Genomic DNA, 8,181 nt, shown 5'->3' with positions numbered 1-8,181 from the left:
GAGAATTTACTATGTTCTAGCTCTGTGCCAAAAGCTTTGATTACAGATTCGTTAAATTCTTGAAGACACTGCTAAGTAATATTTTGCTGATAAACAAAGCAAGACTTGGATATGTTACATAAAATATCACTGTCCAACACCAGATCCTTAATTGCCCAAGACCGATTTAAATGAAGTTAAAAGTCATTGTCACTGTGCCTTGGTTAATCGAAATCTTACACAACACAATTTTTACCTGAGTACTTCACTTGCTAGTGCATTCTTGCTCTTGCTCTTAAACAGTTATCTCTGGTCATGCTTCAGCATTTTCTGGGTCTCTGTAGCTGAATCTATGAATGGCTTTCTCTTAACATCATTTCTCCACCAATTCTTTTTAGATTTTGCCTTTCTGCATTTCTAAGTCTCTCCTTGTCCTGTTCTCTGGTCCTAGATGTCTCTCTGTGGGCCTTGGGTTTCTCTTCTCTACTTATTTCATGCATCCCGCACTTCATTAGGTCTAATTCCCTCCAGCTAAGTAACTTGAAAGAGGACACTAATGGATCAGAATTAAACCACACTGTTTTTACTCAGTTGACCAAACAACTTTATCACCCCATTCTTTTCAATGATTCTCTGCTCTCCTCTGACAGCCAACACTGTCTTCATGCATAGCTCTTGCCAGCCCCGTTTTTTCTCCTGTTTCAATTTTCTGACTCTGCATAACCATCCCTCAAATCTAATGGCTTAAGCCAATCATCATGTATGTATGTTTTATGATTTTGTGGGAGAGATACTTGGGTGAGCTTTACTAGGGACCTGTCCAAAGTCCTTAGTTTAGTAAGGACCTATGCGCTCCACTTGGTCTTGTTCTTGTCTTTATCTCACACCTGAACTGTACTGGGAGCCCAGGATGGCATTATTTTTTGCCATGGCCTGATGGTTTGGCTGAAGGCTGGATGGGGCCCCCTTTCTCTCTGTCATTATCATGTCAAATATTTTTACCAAGTCCTTTTAACAGGACAAGTACATTTTCTACAAAGCAGGTAAGGCTCCTAGAACCAGCATTCTATGAGTTAGAAGAAAGAACTACCAGTCACCAAAGATTGTGGTGCAACACACATTATTTCTGCTCTATCTTGTCAATTTAAGGCCATCATAGGATGCGCCCAGATTCAAGAGGAAGAAATATAGATCCTCCTCTTAAAGAAAGATGCTGTCTATGGCCAACCACCCTGACCACGTCTGATCTCTTAAAGGAAGATGCCACAAACATTTCGCAGCCGTTTTAAGCCATCACACCCAGGAATGATTCCATTTTTTTCTTACAACATGCCATTTCAATCTAGTCACTTTTTCCATGGCTGGGCTGCTTTCTACATATTTATTACCTGCCTGTATTACTACGTCACTTAACAGTGATCAGACTTATTAATGTGGGTTGGATGTGCCTTGCTAGTTCAGTCTCATCTCTTAGCCTGCCCCTATCTTAATGCTTAGACCTTTATGTTTTCTATAGTTTCACTTGTGATGTTTTATTTGCATATAAGGAAAATAAGTAAATTCAGCAAGAAATTGCATAGGGCCCTGGAACAGTACCCTGAAGCACTGTCTTTAAAGAGACAATTATTTCTAACTCACATGAAAAAAATCCAGAGCCATTTTCACTACTTTCTACCAATCTTTCCTTTAAGATTGTAGTCTTATAGTTCCTTAATTTTTTTTTTTGAAATAAAATGTTGCATTTTGAAATTCTTATAATCTCTCAGGAAGTTTCAAAATGAAGTGTGCAAGGAAATACCACAGACAGTTACTTTCAATACAAATGGGAAAAATAGGATACTATTAAACTGATGATCTTACTTGGTGGGGGCAAGTAGGTCCATTTTCAAAGCCATCAAGACGTTAAACATCCTTAGAGCAGAAAGTTTATGAGTTTCTGCAATAAGGACAAGGTCAAAATTATCCCTTGTCATTGAAGAGGAAGCCCCACAGCCTTCTCTATCACTGACTCGTCAAGACCATAAGGGTTGCTTACTAAGGGCAAATCTTTAAGAGAGTGAGAGATGACTGCAGAGAAATACTGTGCAGGCAGAAAGTAAAACTTTACAAAATATGTATTTTGTGGATAACAAAATTCTCTAGTGTAATGACTAACACTGATGGATTAACAGAGATCTGTGTTAGCATAATTTCATCCATTTGCCCAGTTATTTCAAAAGTTTTACTACATTAATTTCTCCAAATAAGTAAATAAAATTCAGGTGAATACTGTTATAATTAATTTTAAAATTAAGTAGATGATTGGAGAGATTTATCTTTGCCTATATAGTCTGTTTCTGGCCCAGCTCAGATTAAATCTCCTACACTGCCATTCTTTTAATATGATTTTCAGCGATCCATTGCCTTAAACGCTCAGTTACCTCATCCTCATGGATGTGGTTTTTAAAGTGTCTTGTCATAAACAAAACTTTAAAATGGATGAAATACATTGGTAGTGATTGTGACTTATTATTTCTAGATTTGGGGGTTATATTTGACAGACAACTTCAATTGGTAACAATCTTGTCAAACATGTCAGTGTTTTAAGATTAGATTTAATGAGTATGTCTATCCATATGTCTTATTCTTTCCAAAATAGTCATTCAAAATCTAAGAAATGTTATGGGACAAAAAAGAGTTAATTCTCAAGCAAATCATAATTGTGTCTAAACAGAATTAGGCTGGCTATTTGGATTTCTCATTTTTGACTGATTCTTTCTGCAAATTGGCTAGTACACATAATACATCAAGACCAGTATGACATACTTTTTGTTGAACACTAAAATTCTAATTGTAGTACTTGTGGTTATTTTTTGTAAGCAAGGACAGGGTATCAACTTTCAGCAACTGCTTAAAATGATAATAAGAAACCATTTGGGGAAATAGTTAAATTCTGCCTTTCCTTAAAATTTTGTAGTCCTTTTTCTAATCAACTGTGACATTGAATGAGATTTGGGAAAAACAGTACAAATTCATCACTGTTATTGGAATTGAAAGGAGGGTTATCTACTTTTTTCCCAGAAGCCCACCTTGTGGAGTCCGTTGACCATCTGTACAGTAATGTTACGGACCTCTAGCAGATGACATGCAGGAGGCCCATGTACATAGTTGGCTGAAATACATAAATTCACTTGATCAAAATAGATCACAAATACAGTGATATCATCTAATTATTTTTTCTCATAGAACTCTGTTTCTTTGCCAGTGCCTTATTTAGAATTAATTTCAGTGCTTTTGCTCTGCTTCTTTGGAAAGGAAATGCAGAAATTATTCTCAAAAATCATACACACGCATCCTGTATACTTGGCTCAGTTTGATCATTATTGTCCAACTCAGGACAATGCTTTGTAGGACAGACAAAAGAGCCATCAGATTTTGGTGGCAGATGGGAAAAACTGGATAATCAGATGTCTATTGTGCAAACAACCATCAGTGATGTATGTGTTTCCTGTGATCTTACAGCTGACCACTTTTGCCCCCTAAGTGACCCTATAGGATGTATACAGAGATACTTCCCTTGACTATTCCAATCATTCAACACATACACATGACCTCAGTCATAGAAAAACACAGCAGGGAACACGAAGGAATATAATCTTTCCAATGTCCAAACAGTTATGTTTTGTTTATGCAGAATTGGTGGCCTGTTTAAACCCTATTCCCAAGTAGCATAACAAACAAATAGGAATGCCTCACAGGAGACAGACAATGCCACATGGACATAATTCATAAGTCAATTAGCACAATCTCCTGGGCCAAGTAGAGGCAGATGTGATGCTTGTTTCCAGGAATAAAGAGTAAAAAGAAGAAAGAAAAACAAAGGTGAGCGTCTTCACTAGGGAAGGTTGTGATTGAACACAGGTCAGATTGGCTAGAATATAAAACAGAATTTTAGTAGACCAAAATATCTTTGAAAAAATTGGTTATACATATGAATAAATACAAAAGCAATTAAAAAACATTCACTGAAGCATGCAACTAAATGGAGAAATAAATGTATGTAGAGAGGGACACTTGTACTTCAGATAATTTTAAATATTAAAGACATTTTTATACTCAGAAGTCTGTCAGTTTGCTTAATATATTTTTAGAAGTTTTCCTTAAACTTTAAAAAAAAAAAAAACCACTGCTGTTAAACAGGGCAAATCATTATAAAGGATAAAATCAACAGCATAAGGGAGCAGTCCAGAGTAATATATTGAAGTCATTTTTGTATGTGAGGAGATGTAATACAAGTTAAGCTAATACTGTCAATGAAATTGTAAATTAGCCTGTTTGAACTCAAACTGGGGTTATCTGTGAACATGAGTTTGTGTAGTAGTTGGTCAAAAACAATCGCTGCCTTTCAGGTTTGCAACAATTCAGCACCTATTTGTACAGCCCTAAAAACAAATCAATGAATACACCCAAAAACACTGTTGCTGATAATTCAAGTGTTTTATTCAGGTTTTATTGCCCAGCATGTAGTCTGGAGGTGGACATTTTCAATCATGCAGGTTATTGGGATGTTTTCTCAAGAGTAATCCCATTAAGGGAATGAAGGAAAGCAGGACTGAGTTCAGATAGTAGTGGAAAAATCAAAGCGTTGTAATATAGGGCCTGGCTAATCCCACAGTGAATTCAGACGCTAAGGTTCCCTTAAAAGCAGTTTTACATCCAGGCTGAGCTATTACTGGGTCCATACCACTCCTCCCCACATCATCCAACCACATATATGAGGTTTGTTTAAATTTTAAAAAAAACTACAGTAAAAGATAAATTGCTGTTAATGCTACTAAAACAACTTATCCTTTCAGTCTTGTCAATTTTTGAAGCAATTCTGGAACTTTCATGAATGTCTTTAGGAGGCAAGAACAAAAGTGGGGAGGAGGGTATGTGAGACAGCTCAGCGCACTAAGCGCCTGCTTTAGCAAGCACAGGGACCAGAGTTCGATTCCCGGTCCTTCACACTGCACTGCCCCTGCACCTGGGGGCACACTGAGCTAGAGACAGAGTCTGGGGATGCTGGTGCACACCTGTAATCCCCTCGTTGCAGAGGCTGAAAACAGGAGGATCACTGTGAGTCAGAGCTCTATAGTGAGACCCTGTACCAAATACATAAAAAATGAAAAAAAAGTGGGTAGAATACTGCTGCCTAGGGCCACGTGATGGAAAGGCAAGCTCCTAAAAGCTCCTCCATGGGTCATCATCCACCTTTTGTCTCTTTCCCACAGTTTAAATGACCACAAATGGTGCATGGTTTCCATGGATCAGGGTATTGAATAAATACACTCCAGAAAGAAGACTTCCAGAACCCCTTCAGAAAATTGCAAGAATCGTGTCCCTCACATGTCTGAAGTGTGAGCAAATGCTTTTGGTGGGGCTAATGGCATTGTGTTTTTACAGTAATAAACTTTCAGAAAAATTTTAAATATTCACTGTAGTTTTTAATCACATTTTATATTTTATTCTATTATAATTCATGGCTATTTAAACTCAGAAAAAGATTAAAGCTAAGCTTTTTAATAAAATCATTCAGACCACGTAGTTTGTCTAGGTGGCTTGTTACCAAAGCACAGTACTTGTATGAATTACGTCATCATCGTCATGTAGTAATTTGCCAGAAATACAATTACCTGCATTCTACCTCAGAACTACTGAATCAAGAGCTCAGGACTATGACCCAGCAAGCTGCTGTGAACCAGACTTCTGGAACTTTCCATGGCACCCTAAAGCCTGAGGACCACTGGCTGGATACAGTAATTTTAAAACCGAATTCAATAGTTGAGAAGAAAACGTTTTGTTTCTTTTTTTTAATGATTCAAAGTAATGTGACTGCGGTGGGGATAAAAAACAATCATATTCATTGTTGAAATTTTTTTTGTAAACTCTACTCAGTTCTTTCTTGAATGTTTGACCTGGTGTCGGTTATGCATGCAGGTGATATCTGACAGCACTGCACCTGTGACAAATAGTATGTTTCATCCACCTCTGCCCTAAGTATGTGCTGAGCAGGAAGAATACACCCTTTCATTTGAATTGATGGGAAAAAATGTGAGACCTTTAAGACTGACAAGGATTTCCACTGTAACAGGTCTCTGCAAAACCAGGAAGTGTGTTGTCTAAGGTTTAATAATGATAACATTGTCAAGGTTCTACTTAAATTTGAGATCACCTGAAGCGTATTTCTGCATGAGAATTTTGCCCTACAAGTTTCTCTCTAACCCTTGCCTTGAACTTCTCTTGTCTGTTTTTAGTTGGAATGAGGATTTTTCTAGCATAATCTACCCAGAGGAAAGTTATAGATGTCTTCAAAATAGAGAAAGGATACAGTGAAAATAATTATTTTATTTATCTATTTATTTTTTTATTTTTTTATTTTTTGGCAGAACTGGGGATTGAGCTCAGGCCCTTGGGCTTGCCAGGGAAGCACATATTCCACTGAGCCATCTCCCCGGCCCTTGAAAATAATCATTTTAAACATGAAAACCTTGCAAGCTCACCACAACTGAAAGGTCAAGGTTCACATGACCAGTCATCAATGTTGATTATAAGATGTTTCTCTGCATGCTGCCTCCCTCTTAGCTCAACAGCTGTTCACATGATCTCTCCCTGGAGAATACTCTGAGATAATTTATCCAGCTATCACTCACCCAGTTCCAATATCTTCTGTTTAAATATCTGCTGTATGTTTTCCAATAAATTATCAATATTGAAAATTATTTTACTGTGCTTGTGTTTTGTTCTTGCTTTCTTCATCAAATAAGGAGCACTAGAAGAGTAAACAGTTTGTGGATATAGTTCTTCATTGTTTAGCAAGGACTTTGGACCATACCTGTCATGTGAAGCACACAATAAACATATTTTTTTAAAAAAAGTATAACATGTTCTGGCCTGTTTGAGCCACAAGTGTCGAAGTCTGAATTTGAATTCACATTTATCTCAAATCTGTTACCTTTTCAGAAAGCCACCATACATACTTGTGTATAAATAAAATTGTCATGATAAATAATAAGTAATTTGGGGGCCGGGGAGATGGCTCAATAGAATATATGCTTCCCTGGCAAGCATGAGGGCTGGAGTTCAATCCCCAGTTCAAAAAAAAAAAAAAAAAAAAAAAAGATAAGTAACTCTTTGTCATCTTCAGTGTACTTAAGTCATTTTCATATGGTTGAAATGCAACAGTTTTAGTAAGAATTCAGATATTATTACACAGGATTTATAGATTAGAAAATGGAGCTTCTGAGAGACTAATTTTTGTTTCAAATTTATAAAACAAGCAAAGTTGTACAGTTACCTGGATTGGATTGGATGTTCATGTTCTTTCCCATTTATCAGCAGTGGTTAGAATCGGGTGTATCAAAATGCCCTGAAGAATCTTTTCAAATTCTGAATTTTCTGGCCTTATCTGCAGAGACTCAGATACAGAGTGGACAGGGGATGGGACTCAGTTTCCGGCTTTCATTATTCCAGGGTTCTAAGACAGGTGACTCAAACGCTTTCACAATAGAATGTGTGCAGCAGATTACTCTGAGGCCATAGGTGACTGCTGTGGGTGGAGGGAAGTGACATTTTGGGAAAATCACTGATGGGGTTTTGGTTGCATATAAGTAAAGACCCAGCTCAGGTTATGACTCATAGGCAACAGGAACACTTGCCTATGGCCTCAAGTTCAAATTCAGATGAACTCTAGCTCTGATTAACCTGTAGGGATGAATGAGATCAGAGCTCCAAGTGTGTGGCTTCAGGGACAGCACTACCTTTCTCTGATAGAATGAATGACTTTTAACTCAGAAAAGTGGTAAGAGAGTGGATTTCCTGGCAGGTGACTCCAGGATGTGGACACAGAAGCCAACGTTTAATCTTAGAGCAGGACGTGCCGGGATGGGCCTGACTCCTGACAGGCTCGCTGCAGCGGCTTGTACCCTGGCTTAGCTTGCAGGGAGGAGAAGGCAGGTCTGTCAGTGGCTAATGATGGATTCACATCAGCTTATAGCAAAGCTGAGCAGCAGAGACAGCCTGTTGAAATAAATGTAATGCTGTTTGGAAAAAAGAGAAAGAAATAGTGTATTCATTTTTTGGCAGCTAAATCCAATCCTGTGAAAGTAAAGCTAACATAATTAGAAGTACCACAAGATCCTTTAATCTCCCCGAGGATTATTTTCCTTATTCTTGTTTCATCTC

Source organism: Octodon degus, unplaced genomic scaffold (genome assembly GCF_000260255.1).
Source record: "Octodon degus isolate 3935 unplaced genomic scaffold, OctDeg1.0 scaffold00161, whole genome shotgun sequence".
In the NCBI taxonomy this organism is placed as follows: domain Eukaryota; kingdom Metazoa; phylum Chordata; class Mammalia; order Rodentia; family Octodontidae; genus Octodon; species Octodon degus.
The sequence above is the reverse complement of the archived record's forward strand: the minus strand, read 5'-3'. Positions refer to the sequence as shown.